Here is a 17,514-nt window from a genome sequence, read left to right as displayed (position 1 = left end):
CATCGGTCCTGGCTAATTAATGGATTGCTGTGAAATTCTATGCAGATGTCTGTGATCCTCTGATTGTCAGGATGTTAAAACTAAGATGGTGAACATGATAGTATATGTACCCAATAAACACTATCATAGTAGCGTTTTCAGTGTTGGCTCAAAATATCACTTAGAAAATGTAGAGTTGCTTAGGGTGGCAGCACATTCTTGTTTCTTTGAATACTGTGGCACACATCAGCCTCCAAAACACAAATTCATGTCGTCATTGATTTAGATCAGACCACTAAAATTCAGCTGAGCTTAAGTATCTCCAACCCCATCTGTAGTGAAGCTGATTTTTTTCAATATTTAAAGCATCAAATGTGGCCAGAAATCAGGTTTTTGTGTCAGCCCTGCCACGCAGTTGGTGAGCATCATTCCACCCTCACAGTAGCATCCTGACAGCTATAAGTTAATTAATGGATATACTGTACATTATGGGTCTACAGTTGTTAAAAGTAGTTTGTTTTATTTGTTTCTGTAGATAAGAAGTAGCAGATTTAGATTTATTAGCCACTGTTAAAGTCATTTTATACTGCCTATAAATGCAGTCACTGCTATCTCTAACTAGCATTAAAACAGGTTGTCAGAAGGACAGACTGACAGTTTGTGCTAAAATACAGGACACATTAGAGTCCTTGATCACAAGCTAACTCCATGAGGCCTCACTCAGCACAGACTGGTGATGAAACACCGTATCATAGATTATTGGAAGGACTTTGGACTGTGTTCTCTGTGACCACGCTGCTAACAGATGTTTGTATCACGTCGCTGTCAGAAGGAAACGCTGCCGAGTTTCAGTCTGTCTCTGTGAGCGAGAGACAAAGGCAAGAGCTGCAGTCGCACAACTAAAGCGAACAGTGGCACCAGTCAATGGCTGCAGGAGAACAAATGAATGCACAAGCGTGCGCCCCCACACTGATACGCACATCACGATTATTTTCTCCACTGGTCAATAAAAAGTTGATTTGGAGCCAGTTAACAGTGATGACTCCCTGCTCCCTTTACTGCATTGCAGCTGTGTCTCCCTGTGGACCTGCCAAGCATACTGACACACATTTACACATTCTCATGCAGTATTTGTTGCACAATCTGAACCACATGATATACTGTAGCTGAGTAACAGCTCCACTTACAGTATAAACACACTGATATTGTTGTGATCCTGCAGCGCATTACTCTGCACTATTAATGTTCAAACTTTTTGTCACATTTTGCTCTTATAACTGTACCTGTGCTCTCACACTTACATAATTACATGTAAACACATACTGATTATATAACTGCAGTGAATTTGCGTAAACAGACCAAACATGCTGCAGCTACTTAATCCATGTCTGCCAAACAGGTCTGAAGAGCACGTTACTCTGCATCAAAAGACGAACGCCGCTGTGTTTTGTCATCATCGCCTCAATTTCACCTCAGCTCTACAGTCACATAGGGTGTAAGAGATTCAGTGGCACAACAGTTCGTCTAAAATTAGAGATGACAAAGAAGTGCAATCAGAGGGGAAAACGTCAGTGGTGATCAACAGAAACAACACATTTGCTCGTTTTTTGATTTTTAATTTCATTGGCAGAATTTTAAAAACTTTAGAAAAGGATCTGAAATATCAACATTAATGCAGCTTTGTGTTTCGTACCACCACAGTTAGCAGCACAAGGAGGCAACGCTGAATGTTTCAGTGGAAAAAAGTGCTAAAGACAGTGAAACACACCCTCACACTTCCATTGGCACCTCCTGGGCTGTTGTACATTTGGTGGCTGTTGACTGCTGTTAGAGGGTCATTGTTGTTTGCCAGCAGCCTGGCACGGAGAGTGGAGAGTCAGGCCAAGCAGAGAAGGCGCTGGGTGTCCCCCGAGCCCAAGGTCCTTCACCCACTTTACAGTGGAGTCATGTGAAGGACATTTCAGTCCGACAGCAGACTGCACGTTTGGACTGTATAGACCAGCCAGAGTCTGTACAAGAATGTCATGTTTTATTCAGTGTTTGCATTTGCTCCTGGAGATGCCTGACATGTGGGCACGTTGTTATATTGTACACTTGAGCTGATTCCTCAACAAACTACTGAGAGATTAGGCCCCTTCATATGTAGTGGATGCTGAATGAATTTAAATGAAACATAACAGACATCACTGTTTAGGTCTCATCACTTAGACACAATTTTTTACATGCTCAGAGAATCTGTAGCCGTGCTCGGATGAAAATAAATTAAAAAAAAACACTTGAATTGTTTAATCTTTCTCAACTGTGCGCCATTCATGATAATTGAAGGTGTACAATACAAGATAGATAGATAGATAGATGCATAGATAGATACATTTATTAATTCTGACGGAAATTCAAGTTTCTGATTTAATATGTCTAAAAACAACTAGACCAACGTTAGATATTATGTTGACTTGTGTACAACTCTCAAACACAGATAAATCCACAGTTTCATTCAGTGAAACTGTGTGTTTCATTATTGTAGCTTGTCAGTGCCGTCAGATCCCCTTTATGCACTGTAGCTTACAAAACACTGTAAACACAAGATGAATCTGTCGTTTTTTCATTCTGTTGTTTGTCTTCTTCGCTTGTGATGGATCAGAAGGAGACAAGAGTGAAAACACTGTAAAAGATACAGAATTTCAATATAAGTAAGTCAATACAACAAACATCAATGGATACAAATGAAATAATAAAAGCACAAAAAAACTCACATCATGTTCAAGCAAAAGATTAAATAGAATTAAAGTAAATAGAAGGTAAAGCCATACAAACAAGGGTAAAAATAATAATATTACTAATGAGATGATGCTGCTTCATTAGTGCTGATGAAGCAGCTATTTCAGTAGAGTGAAATGCTAAAACATGAATATACATGACTAAATGTAACATGAATAAAATTTGAATACATTACCCCTTTTGTGAGCATGAATCAGACAAATTTTCATCAGAAACGGTGGTGATGACAATTCCCATGACTCCACAGTACTTCATCTTGAATGATCTGGTATAGGACAAATTGCAAAAATTACATACAGTGCATTTAAAAACAAAACAAACAAAAAAAAAACTTGAGCATGTTTGGTTTTTTTCACAAAAAGGTGTCACTCCAACTGGTAAACATTTCTTCATCAGATTGGTGACTTTTGGTGGCAATTAAGTTGTGGTCATCATGTATGAGCAGTTTGATCAGCGTTAGTTCATGAGGAGGTCATGAATCTTTTTCTATCTTTATACCACAACCTGACTCTATTTTCTGATGTCACTGAATGCTGGAGCTTTTAGATTAAGCCCTGAAATTGAAGAATAGATCAATTAGTTTTCATCACTTTAGAGCAGCATTTTTCAGTCGTTGCTGTTTCGCAGTTTCTTAACCTGAAGGATGAAAGTAAAAATGTCAGACCTCTGTGAATTCCTGCACTGTAAGTACCCCCGTTATCGTACCACACACACAGACATACACACTCCACGCACAAGAAAGCCGCCTCATTTAATACCTCCGTCTCTTCTGAGAGAGAGGCTGCCTGGTCACACGAATCTGGCAGCTGCGTTTGTGTGGAGACAAAGTGAATGGCTGCAGGGTGAAACTGTGCCACAACGCGGCTCAGGATTAGAGCCTCGATGGCCTGTGGTTGTACAAGTGGAGCCAAGCGGGGGTATCGATGACATGGGAGCACAGTCGCTACAACCTCCGTGTCAGAGCACATGGGGGGGAAAGGGGAAGAGATGGGATGCATGTCTGGCTGTGCTGTGCATCAATTTTTAGGCTAAACTGAGTGCTGCTTATGTGCAGAGATTCTCAAAATGCAGCAGAAGTAACGTCCGCGGTGCCTCAGTGAAGCCATCACCACGTTGTTATTAAGACTTGAGGTAACTAAAGTGAAGGTTTTGAGACAGATTGTAATATCTGAAGCTGTATTTTGTGATGTCTGTTCACGTTTGAATTAGACAGACCTGAATTTGGACAGTTTTTCTTCTGTTTTACATCTTCATTTGCCTGAAATTGCTTGAGACCAGAGATGTGAGAAAGCCGAGCAAAAACGCAGAGACCTATTGAGATACAAAGACGTGTGGTACAAGCTGCCAGGAAAATGACAAAAGCTTTCCCTCCAGTCATCTCTCTTTACCTCGAATAGTCTGCATCTTTTCATCCACACATCATTCTCCTCTTGTGCCTTTTCTGCCCTACATCTCTCTCTGTTTTCTGGCCTTTTCTTACCCTTCTTGCATTGCTCTCTTCTCCTTTGCCCTCATTTCTGCAGCTCTTGTAATTTTTTGTCCCTCTCTTGCCTTTTTTCCTCATCTTCTGTCTCCCATCCCCCATTCCTCATCTTAAACCGCCACCCCCTTCATCTTCTTACCCCCTACCATCCACCTCCCAAATTACATACACACAATCTACCTCTCAGTTACTCTTTGTTTTTTTTTCCCTCTATGCTTTGCCTGTGTCTCTTCTTCCATTTCTTCTCCCCGGTGTGTTGTGATCGTAGCCAGGCCGGCGACAGCTGCAACAGCAGACAGTCGGGGCAGTGGGCACCAGCCATGGGAGGGGAGGGGTTGATGGGGAAAAAAGAGGGGATGCAAAGATGAAGAGACAGTCATAAGGAGGTATGTTGGAGGAGGCGGTTACTTTTTTTTTATCTTTGCCAAAGTAGAAACCGAGACGGCGGTGGCCTGCAGGGAGCTGGCGGCTCAGCATCCCGTGGGTCTGTATCTCATCTGTGCTGATGCACATCGACCTGCTGCCATGCCAGTCAAGTTGCTGTATTCGTCACAGTGATGTGCCGAGACAGACGGCTGGGACCAGCACTCAGGTGCTGAACCCAAACAACCAGCAGCTCTGCAGGAGGGTGAAGAGGTGGAGGAAGGTGTTGAGAGCTGCAGAGGGTTGGATGGAGGTATCAGGGGAGTCTGTCAGGGAGGTTTGTCGGATCTCATTCGCTGACTTGGCACCACAGAAACAGCTGTTCCACCCTGCAGGCTACACCTGTTTCTGTACGAGAGGAGGAGGAGAAAGAGACTGATGAGGGGAGAGGGAAGGAGAACAGGGTCGATAATAAGAGAAATGTTTGTGTCTTCATGAAGGATGGTCTGTTTTTTTTGTATCTGAATGTCAATTACTGAGAGTCAAAGATCTGACATGCCAGCTGGCACAACTTCAGTCTTATTAAATATTTAACTCCCAAAAGAGCCACAGAAAACATACATAAATTAACATCTAAAAACATGTTTATGATAAAGAAACAAGATTGGGTGACCTGATGGCTGGGTGGTTCAGACCACATGGTTGTAGCAGAGGGGCTCCGGTTTGAATCCCAGCTGGGGACCATTTGTTCTTTGCCCTGCCCTCCCTTGACAGACTAAAATGCCCAAAAATAAATCTTACTAAAAAAATGAAAAAAGATTCTGGGGAAATAGTCTAATTTTTGCTTCTGACTAAAATGACCTACAAGTATCTAAGTGATAATTAGTGATGGAATTCTCTAAATACAAAGCGTCACTGGAGCATTTTTTTTCCAAAGTCAGAACATTTCACCATTTATTTATTTATTTATTTATTTTGTTTGTCCATGATTTATGCTCATTCAGATACATTATAAAAATTATGAAAATGATGTACCATGAACAAAAAGGAACTGCAGGAAGATAAATCTTGTAAACGCTCTTTATGAAACGAATGAAATCATTCAACATCCACATTAACAACACCCACCATGGCATGATTACGTGGCCTAATGTCGTATTGTCTTTGCACTGTAGTTGACCTTTCCTGCTGTATGTTTTTTATGGATTCTCCTACATACCATTCCTTGACCTCATGCCATTTTCCATCATGGTTTAGCTTCACCCTAAAAGTAGCCTATGTCTGCAGTAGAAGAACCTGAAGTTCTAGGGCCCATGTTTTTCACAGCAGAGCCACAGTATTGCATTTAATAACTAAGAGAGCACTGTAACCTCCCTCACAGACACTAACCTTTAACCGTGTGGTCCCGCAGCCGTGGTCCTAAAACTGCAAACACAATATTCCAACCTAAGCGTCAGCAGTAGTACTAGCAACTTTGAGAGGCTTTACTGAGACACAGCAATGCTAAATTCTACCCTAGACTGGTAAAGCTTACCACTTAACCCTATAAGTCCCAAATATGGAAATAAAAGAGCAAAAATAATATATATATCGAAAATAATATAAAATGAATCAGAAATACAGTCTAGATATTGTTGGTAATTAACTATTCTAGCTGGAAACGGCTGATTTTTAATAGAATATCTACATAGGGGCACAGAGGAACATTTCCAGCAACCATCACTCCTGTGTTCTCCTGTGCTACAGTGAGTTTTACAGGGTTTTAAGTTAAATATGTTAGCATACTAACATAAAATAAAATATCACTTAAAATATTAAATTCAATCAATTTATTGATTTATTTCAGACACATCTTATTGTTTCTCATTTGCTTCAGACCTTGTTTATATAGATAAGATTAATATATGAAGAAACTCAAAGAGCACCTTTACTGTTCCACATAATTAGATTTTAAAAGCAGTCTTTTTGTATATTTTCTAATGCTGTTTTATAGCTGCACTAATCAATCAGACCTTATTTGTTTAGCACCTTTTGTAAAGCTCGGTGCAATTCAAAGACACGTGGCCGACATGCTGATAAGACAACACCTCAAATGTAAACAGTCAAATAATTTGACACATGGACACAGTACATAAGGCTGCAGAGGTGGAGGGAGGTGGAGCACCGAACAGCTTTATTATCATGACAGCAATAGTGACAAATGGCTGCTCTGTGCATTTGTAAGGACATGGTCGATGCTGTAACCCAGCTGTGAATGAGCCAATAATCATTCTACCAGATAATCTACTGAATGTAAAGAGACCGTCAGGTTTTGTGATCACTATAAGCAGATTTCCAAAGTTTTTTGTTTTTATCTTAATGTGTAAAACCAGTTGAGTGTAATTTTAAACACAACAACAAGCTGAAGAAGAAGATAAAAAAAGCAGATAGGGGCATGGGGGTGTTCATATCTGAGTCGCCTCCTCGTTTCTCGTATTGGTTTGTGACCTCTGTCCTTGTTACCATAACAACAAGTTAATGACACAGCAGAGGGAACTGAATCTTTGGCAGAACAAGTGGCCGCTCTCTGTGTCCCTCAGTGTTCATGTTGAGGCTGAACTGTTCAGCGCCAGTAGGCCCGACAGACCTACAGATTTGCATTTGTGAAGTTCCTCGTCACAGAAGCACTAGTGAGAGTCTCCACCATCAGTGTACAAATTCATCAGCTTTATCTGTCCAGGCTGCTCTCTGAAAACATACAGATCGAGTGCAGAATGTGGATGACTTTGACTTACATAAGCTGAGCTTGATTTGGCCAAACTGTCTGTGTTTTTTCATAGAAATACCACATATTAGTTTCTTATTTTGGTGTAATTTGAGACTGACGTACATGTGCAATATTTCATTATCATTAGGGGCGGCATGGCTCAGTGGGTACAGTGGCCGTCTTGCAACCGAAGGGTTGCCGGTTCAATTCTCGCCCCGTTGTGCTCAAGGTGTCCCTGAGCAAGACACCTAACCTCAAATTGCTCCTGATGGGTCGTGGTTAGCGCCTTGCATGGCAGCTTCCGCCATCAATGGGTGAATGTGACGTATCATGTAAAGCGCTTTGGGTACCTTGCAGGTATAGTAAAGCGCTATATAAATACTTACCATTATCATGAATAACTTTACTACTTCAGCATCATTGCTTACTTCTATTATCATACTTATTTCTGTGTTTAGTAATGTATCATACGGTACTTATATCTTATTGCTGTTCTTTTAGGCAAGGCATTTATTTTCATGCTAAAATAATTTGTTTCTGGAAGTATCTGGTGCAAGAATTTCTTTTGGGATTAATAAGGCTCTACTCAACTCATTTCATCTCATTTCATCTTAAAACAAAGCAAATCAAGCAAATCATCAACAAGATTACCACAGAAAAAGAAATGCTGATACAGTAGAAAACCACAAAAACTTGCTAAAATGCTCAAACCTGATTTTGAACTTGGATCTTTTTGAGATTTAGCTTTCCAAAGTCTCTCTAAATTGAGAAACACAGATTTCAATGAGAAGAAACTGACCTGATCACTAAATTCACCATTTAGAATGCAGACATCAAATTTTAAAAAAAGCACTCAGAGAACGTAGCACTCCACCAAAGCTGCTCCGTCGTATCATTTCCGTCATTTGAAATCTTTAAAAAAAAAAAAAAATGACTTTGCATGGAACACAGGCGTGTGTTATGCATGTTTATGTTTTGTACAAATACCAAATTGCGTGACCTAATTATGTAGTGGGCGGCAGGAATTGATGGGACGATTTAATGAATTGTTCCTTGTATCATTTCCAACGGATAAGCCCTGATAAGTCCGCAGCGGTCGATTTGTTCTAGAATCGTAATCATGTGTTTGTCAGCAGGCAGCTGATGTAGCATTCACTTGTTGTCATGGTTACAGTGACACTGTGCCGCTATCTCATAATGATACAGAAATCTTCAACAAATCCGTGGATCCAAACTATAAACCGCATCACTGCCAAAATCTAATCAGGTGGTCCTTGTGTCATTTCTGACCTTCCCTGAAAATTTCATCCAAATCTGTTATTTTGTCTTTGAGTAATGTTGCTAACAGACAAACAGACAAACCAACGGCGGCTGTCACATAACTCCGCAAAAGCTCTTGGTGGAGTAAAAAAACACACACCTGTCGAGCGTCTCTGTGCTTTAAAAACACATGTTTAAGTACAGACTTTTATTTGAACTTGCTAAATGGACATATCCTGGTGTTTTGCTGATATAATTTCCTCTCTGTTCAAACTACAAATGTCCATAAAGTAGCTCTTACAGAGGAGGGAAAATGAAAGTAGCGTTAAGCTCCACCTGCAGTGCCCTGATCAGCTGATCACTGTGGATAAATCTGTCAGCTGACTGGTGGACGACCACGCCCAAAACTCTGCTCCAGCTGATTGCTCGCTCTGCCATCACACAGTTTATTGAAGGCGAGGCAGCTCACAGAGACAAAGGCACTTTGCTAACAGCTTGTTGACATTTTATGAAAACAGTGCACAGGTTGTAGTTTGTAGAATGGTTTAATGTAACCTCTGTCCTTATTTTTGATAAGCAAAGATAATCAAAGGTTAGAATCTCTGGCATGTGAGTAAAATGTGCTAATTTAGAGCTAAAATTCAATCACTGAATAATTTATTACGAGTACCTATGAGATCCAGTGCAACAGCACTGCCATAAATTCAACTTTTATGAACCTTAAACATTTTCAGCTTTGATAATTCTACTTTATGTTTGTTACTGAGGCTGTAGTGGGTGGTGACAGACTTGTTCCTAATGTTTCGTCCCCTCGTGTATTAATCAGACATTTTTTGTACAGCACTGTTCATATGAATAAGAATGTAAAAAAAACGGTTTAAAGGGCGAATGGAAACAGAGAAAGTGAGAAAATGCTTCATAAATAAATACAACGATGAAATACCAGAGGCAGAATAAGTAAAAAAATAACCTACAGACAAGAATAGAAAAAAAAAGATGTTAAATGACAGATGAAACTGGCTAAAATGTACACATAAATTGACAAGTAAATACATAAAATGAATCAAAAATAGTCAAAAAAATTAAAATCAATCGAATTAATGTGTATTATTGAGGTACAGGTGTTCCTAATGTTGTCCAAAATTATTAATCTAGCCGTTTTCTTTCATTTAATACATTCTACTTTAGTTTTATAAGGGAGGAGACAGAGATATAAAAAAGGACTCCAGCCAGAAATATTTGTCTCCCAATTTTCTGCACAATATTTAAATTGAAATACTCTCATTTTCAAATGTTTTTCTATATCCAGAGTATTTTGTTCTGTTGCTAATCTGTTTGTTCAGTGTGGACTTGTGTGAACTAGCAGGGAGTTTCCAGATCGGAACCACCTTGTGCCAAACATGTTTCACTCTTTGTGTGTTTTTGAGGTGAGCAGTCCTTTCAGAAATGTCACCACTCAGGGGACCTTTGGCTGCATTCCTCTGTGGTGAAATATGTGCGTGGGCTGCAGGCTAATGTGTCACCTGTCCTTAATGCTCTGACTAACCGGTCCGAAGGATCATGAGGAACATTAAAGCCTCACTTGTCTGTCGGTGTTTAAACAGCGACTCGGTGGCAGAGATCAGGGTCCAAGGATGGAGGGGTAAAGTAGGGCAGTATAAAAAGTAAATAAACAGTCAGGCTGCTCTCTGTGGCCTGAAAACTGGACTGTGTGGCCACACCCCGATCAGCAGGTGTTTCTGACAGCTGATCGATACACGGCTGTGATGGTGGTTGTTGGACTGCGGCCAGAGCTGCAACATGCTATAAAGTTTCACACTGTGTCCCAAATGGCATCTGAAACCCTGCAGTCCTCTTTCAGAGACCACAGACCCGTGCATTCCCGTCGAGTAACACAGTCTGATGGCTTCATAACAGATCATGCACCTAAACAGTGCCGTTTTGTAAATTTACAATTCTTTTTATTTATAAAATGACACTTTTTAGATACATTTTAAAGAAACATTTTAGTTGCTTGCCTGTCTGCTGCAGGGACAACAATGTCTGTCAGTCCAGTTGAGAGAGAAACTAGATGGATTAGTATGAAATTTGGTGCAGAGAGTGATGTTCCTCACAGGATGAACACTAAGAAATTTAATGCACCATCAGGTCAGAGTCTTAATTTGTCCATTTTGCTCAAAACTTGCAAAACTAATGACTCTCTTCAGCCTTAACTGTATTTTGTGTTTAGTGTTCATAACATGCTAAGACATGCTACGCTAACACATTAGACATTATACCTGCTACATCTGTATGTTTGCATTATCATTAGAGCTGCACTGATTAGTCATTTATTATAGATTATATTGTCCAGTAATAGGTTATTATTATCTGATTTGGGTAACTTCCTAAGGGAAAAAGTCAAAGGTTTCTCTGATTCTAGCTTCTTCTTTGTGAACATTATCTGGTTTATTTACTCCTCTGTGACAGTAAACTAAATATCTTTGGGTTGTGGACAAAATTAGACATTTAAGGATGTCATCTTGGGCTTTAGAAGATCCCTGGTTCGTGCCCCAGCCTGGGCCTGAGATCTTTCTGTGTGGAGTTTGCATGTTCTCCCTGTGCAGCGTGGGTTTTTACTGAGTCTCCGTCTTCCTCCCACAATACAAAAACATGCCGAGGTTAATTGGGGATTCTAAATTGTCTGTAGGTGTGAATGTGAGTGTGATTGTCTGTCTCTATGAGTAGCCCTGTGATAGACTGGTGACCTGTCCAGGTCTCCTCTGCTTTCAGTCCAGCCTCCCGCAACCCTAATGAGGATTAAGCGGCGTATAGATGGTTGATGGATGGCTTTGGGAAACACTTACTGACATTTATTTTTTCCTTAATTGTGCACACAGACTAATATTTCAACCGTTCTGTGTCTTCGTCAGAGTTCAAGTAGACAACATTATAAGGCAAAATGACATACTCAACCTAAACCAGGAGTTGCCACGGTCAGATCAACATTTTCATAGTTCTCTGACATTTTATGGCCCAAACACCTAATCAGTTTATGGAGGAAATAATAGACAGAGCAATCAACCTATTACCTATAATATTCATTACCTGAAGTAACTGTCATGTTGCAGTGGCATCAATCAATTTTATATTTACTTTACCACATTGCTGACAATTCAAAATATGCTTTGGGCCTCAATTTTTTTCTTTCCAGCCCACACAGAGCTGCTTGCATGGCTGCAGACTCTTGTCCATCTGCTAGTTTACATTTATGTAGAGCCTCTCTGGAGGTAGCTGCATCGCACAGGTGAGGTCACTGATAAGATGGAGCTTCACTGACACCGGTTTTGCACAGTAAGCTCTCAGTGGAGGACAGATGCTATTTGCATGTAAACAGAAATGGGTTATTTATGATATGGAACAGTAAAACAGTCACTGAAACAGTACAGCTGTTGTTTCTCTTGACCGTTAATTCTAAAACTGTAAATAATCAAACTGTGTCCTGTAGTACTGAACTCTCACAGTCTGTTTATGCTAATGAAGCTGTGATCAGTGACACATCCAGACCTGAGATATTTCCCATAATTCATGTTGCTATAGAATGCTTATAAGCAGTGCTTCCTGTGTCTATTTTGAGGTAACATTTCCAACAGCGCTGGCACTACATTGTGTAAAAGCCACACTCTCCTTGAGGACTTTTTTTTTCCCTCCTTCCCTCCGCTGTGATAAAATTTACTGTGATGCTTCCCACGTCCTCGCGGCTCTTTGTGTATCGCTGCACTTCAAGTTTCTGTGCGGCGGCTGAAACATAAACATGTTGATCTTAGTGTTTGATGTATAGATGAGATGCTGGCTGTTGGAAAAAAAAAACCTGTGGCAGGTTGAGTGAACACGTGCAGGTGGTGAAAAGCAGCGCCGTCTTGAGGTGTGAAAGCACGACCACGATGTTATAATGAAATCAGAGCCGGAAAGGGAGCAGGTGGAAGCGCTTCGTCGTTCACACGCTCAGTTTCTGTAAACACACTCGCAGTCAGTTTCTGTGTGTTTTCCCGCGTCGGCCTCTATGTTTCAACTCCACCCTCCACCTACATACAGCATGTCCTTTCCCTGCATGGACGTGCTGAATGTTTGTGCACATGAAGGTGGACTGTGAGGACGACACACCCATCTGAGCATGCAAACACGTCCCGATCTCTCATTGTTTCTGTCTGGCTACATCTTTGGCTCCTTATAAAACACAGTTAACCCCAAGGAGACAGCTGTCCCTCACAGACATGATGGTATTAGAATAGAAGAGAGTGTTGGGGGACAATAGCGACTTATTACTGCTGTCAGCAACCTGCAGTTCTTCTTTTGTGGACAAGATACAGTCACAAGACCTCAATGTAGTGATGGAAAGTTACTTAATCAAGAACTGACCTTAAATACCAAGGAAATATAGTTTTATTCTACTGCTTTTTAATGTGATCAGCCTTTAAAAAATGTATTTTTGTGAATGAATCTGCTCACTAGTATAAAAAGTCAGTGATAGGTTAGCTCCTTTAACAGCAAAACCTGCTGGTAGGATCGATAGTCATATTATCTTTCAAAGTAAAACAAAAAAAAGCCAAATATACACCGTTTATCAGCTGGAAACTGTAAAAACAGAAAGAATTGAAAGATTTTCAGCTTTCCTTGACATTCCTAATCTGTGGCGTCCCATTGAGTCTGGAAACTTGACCAAATCCAGTTTAACCCTCCTGTTGTCTTCATTTACGGACCACAAAATATTGTTTCCTTGTCTGAAAAAAATACGAGAATTCAGAAAAAAAAGTCCCTAAATTTGTGAAAATTTGCAAAAACTTCAGGAAGAAAATTCCAATAATTCCTTAAAAGTTTCCCTTCAAAGTTTTATTTTTAAAAAATTCTTGTAAATATTTTCACAAAATGACTAAAAATCTTCCCAAAAAATCCTAAAAATATCTAAAGTGATTACATATATATCAGTAAAATTTCTAATACTTTCTTTAAAAAATTCACAAAAAATGGTTGCGATTTTTTTTGATTGTTGATTTTTTTGTGAATGTTCTTAAGAACCTTTTTTTTTAACCTTTTTTTTTTTACACCAAAAAATGTTCAAAGGTTTCCCAAAAATGTTGAACAAGTGGACATCAGAAGTTTTACTATGAAAAGATATATATTTTTTCGCATTTTCAAACTTTAAAATGGGTCAGTTTTGACTCACAGGACAACATGAGGGTTAATATGCTGATTTTATTTAATAAAAATCACAGAAACCGAAAAATATACCCAAAAAGAACTGTCAGATTTTAAACTTTCTGACAGTCCGAAGACTAATGCTGTGCGGTTCTGTCAGGAAAAAAACCCCAAATCTGACCCTAAAATCATAATATTTCCTTCAAATCACTTTATTCTCCATTTCTCATTTAAAATGTACCAAAAATAAAGCATTTATTGTAATCATATTGTGTAAAAATTAAAAACTACAAAATTCTGCTTTCCTCAGCACAGCTGTCAATCCATCAGTGACTCAGCTGTGAATAGTCACAGCTGCACAATGTAAATACTCCATCACAAGTCACAGTCCTGAATTTAAAGTCCTGCTTAGATAATGTTGTGCTCAGTTTTATTTATTTACAGTGCCAACCAAGCAGTATTTAAACAATGGAGTGTAAATTACTAGTTTTGCAGCTTTTACACTCTACAGTCCCTTTGCACCTCTACACCGCTTTAGCACCTCGTATACTTTAATGTCCATGCGATGTTTTACTTTATTCTTATCACAGCATGTTCATTTGAAATTCATTTTGTTTTACTACAGCAACTATTTTTGTACAGTTGCTGCTACCGTTCTGTGTCCAATTACTCTACATGCCTTGAATTGCTCCCAGGGGACAAATAAAGTTTTTCTGAATTGAGTTTAAATTTGAGGCTTTTATTTCATGGTGTTTATGCAGGTATTATGTCTGTATTTTATATAGATGTCCTTGTTGTGTTAACAGTGAAATCTCCATTTAACATACTTATGCAGGGCTTTGTGACCCACTATTAAAAATGTAGCTCAATAACTGGTACTTTGAGCCACGATGCAAGCACGAAAAAACTCACACAAAACACCTTTTGATAGGAGAAAGTGTAAGAAACTTCAGAGAGGGACGAGTACAGAGAAGGAACAGCATGAATTATTAGAAGCACAAAGCGAAAGACTGCAAACATAGAAGAAGAATATGATAACAGAGGCAAACATGATCCAAAAGTCACCTGAACACTACAATTTCAAGTTTATTTTCTTAATATATTACAAATAACACTGTAATGTAATGGGATGTTTACACAGTGATACTAAAGTAAAGCATTTAAATTCTTCTCTCAGCATTGCCCAGCTATGGAAATATCTCCAGACCGGCTTGAGATCAATTCTTTATCACTGAAACTGGCCTCTCTGTGAGCTTGTGGACAGAGCAGAGCAGACAGAGGCACACCTTTATCACGTGAAAGCTTTTTTCTGTGTGTGTGTGTGTGTGTGTGTGTGTGTGTGTGTGTGTGTGTGTGTGTGTGTGTGTGTGTGTGTGTGTGTGTGTGTGTGTGTGTGTGTGTGTGTGCAGGAGTGCATGTGTGTGTAAACAGAGGCTCTGTTGTGTGTGCCGCCTTGTTTCACCACCCTTTGCATACACCTGTAGATAAGTGAGAGAGAGGCTGAGAGCAACCCCCACCCGGCTCCCAGCGAACTGTGTACACTCCAAATATTTCCATAGTCAGGCCTCTGACGGAAATGAAGCAGGAAGTCGTACATGGAAGAGACACAGAGACACACAGAGACAGAGATGAGGTGAAAGTCGCACATAAGCGAGGTTGTCGCTGTGTAGAAACTGTACTTCTGGAGCAGAGCTGATAGTCAGTCTGTCTAGAAACCTGAACAGCACACGGGTCCAGCCACGCCTGCACTGCAAACACGGCTGTCATTGAACTTGTCGGTGAATGCCAAACTGGATTTCATGTTTTGGTTCTGAGCTTTTTTTCCTGCCTGAATCATACATACAAATTGGCTCCCGCATGTAGAAACACAGCACATTTCTAAATTTTGATAAAAATGACCCTCATGTCATCGCTCGTCTGCCTTCTGATGTTTGTGTTGGGGCTACCACGACTGAATACTTAAGTTATCAATTAATGTGCTTGTTGCTTTCTCTGTTAACTGATCAGTGGTAGAAGAAGTATTTACATGAGTAAAATTAGCAATACTGAGGCATCCAGATAGCTGAGCGGGTGACCCATGAACAGCTGCTATAGTCCCCGACACAGCAGCCTGGGTTTGATTCCATCTCACAGCCCGTTGCTGCAGATCTTCCCCTTATTCTCCTCCCTACTGTCCTGTCTGCCTCTATACTAACCTGTCAAATAAAGCCAACAAAAAGGCCAAAAAAAAAAAATGTAAAGAAAAAGTAGAAATACTACACTGTGAAAGTCCAACATTTGGAACCTTGTTTAGAAGGAGGACAGTATTATCAGCAAAAAGTAAATCAACCTTTCCTGCAGAAAAATGCTCCCTATCACTAAATTTACTACAATATATGATTTGGGTTAATATTAGTGCTGCATGAACATATAGGCTGCATTTTATTGTAGTAAATGTTTAAGGCTGAGCTATTTTTAACTGTTTTATACGATGTGGGTTCATTTTAATGCATCAAATTCATTCTACCTCTTCATCATGTTTGTTTTTCCTGTGAACTATGTACAGTATATACAAAAAGTCAACTTTTTTTTACCCCAGAAAAACAGTATTTTCAACTTTCTGTCAAGGTATTTTCCTGCTAAATCCAGGGGATCAAAAAAAAAAAAACATTAAAAATGTTGTATATTTTATAATCTTGCATAATCACAGAATGGTCTGGCTGCACCATGTTGTTGGAAAAAATGCTCTGCCATGTTTGTATTTCTTTAAACTAATCACAGTCCGACTGGGTGGAGCTTAACCCAAGATGCAGCAACCGTGTCCCCTTAAAATAATGACGGTGGAATTGCTGTAGTGGAACGTTTGCACGCAGGGAGACGAGCACTGTCGTTAAAATGGAAAACCCACCAATAAAATGAAGAGCGTTGCGTTTACTGCACGACCCAGATTCTTGGCAAAGCTTCAGATTTTCAGTGTGGCGGTTTTCTGCTCGGAGGTTGTTGTTTTGTTGTCGTTTCCTGTAGTGAAGGGGATTCTTGGATCAGTAACATGTAGAAAGCTGAAGCGGAGAAAGAAGTCTGTGTAGTATTTGTTGCTATCAGCAGGCTGATACCTGCAGGCTACATCCACTGAGTCAGACTGTAAATCTAAAAGTGCAGAGGGATGTAGTCAAACTAGAAGGAACTTTCAGTTTTTCTGAAAAATTTAAGTTCAGAATCACCACATTTGGAGAGACAGTGGTTCCACTGGACAGGACTTTTATTAAAAACTAATAACTTAAGTTCTATATTCGGTGTCTAAGTACAGTACTCGAGTAAATTAACTTAGGAACAGCCCATCATTCAGGGTAAAAAATATCCTTCCGAATTTCTCAAAGCTCCAGTTTATATTCCCCAATTGCGTGTTTTGTTTGAGTAGTAATAGTCCAAAACCTGAAAAAAAATCAACTTAGTAACAAAAAATACTAAGAAAATACTAAGAATGCTAATTGTTTCAGCTGTAGTTTTGTGCATTCACCTCTACAGTCACATAACAGGATTTATTCAGTAATTATTCATGGCTCTGGATGTCAGTTTGCTGTCTGTGTTTCTACTTTTTCATTCTCTCTCCTGTTTTCTTTGATGTCTCGTCAGAAAGCATTTACATATTTAAAAGTCACAACAGCAGTTTAAGTGTGTTTGTATTTGTGTGCTTCTGTCTGATTTGTACTGCTCAAACACCGGCGCCTTTTAACACAAACTGTTCTCTTTG

The 17,514-nt window shown here is 39.7% G+C and overlaps 1 protein-coding gene across 1 annotated transcript in view; it reads left to right on the top strand.

The window, feature by feature from the left end:
• The window catches only part of map3k10 (mitogen-activated protein kinase kinase kinase 10), a 48,595-nt gene that overhangs the window by 13,079 nt on the left and 18,002 nt on the right, over window positions 1-17,514 (top strand). The gene's annotated exons all lie outside the window — the stretch shown is intronic.

This window comes from Acanthochromis polyacanthus, chromosome 13, assembly GCF_021347895.1.
Source record: "Acanthochromis polyacanthus isolate Apoly-LR-REF ecotype Palm Island chromosome 13, KAUST_Apoly_ChrSc, whole genome shotgun sequence".
Lineage (NCBI taxonomy): Eukaryota > Metazoa > Chordata > Actinopteri > Pomacentridae > Acanthochromis > Acanthochromis polyacanthus.
This window is presented reverse-complemented; position numbering and strand designations above follow the sequence as displayed.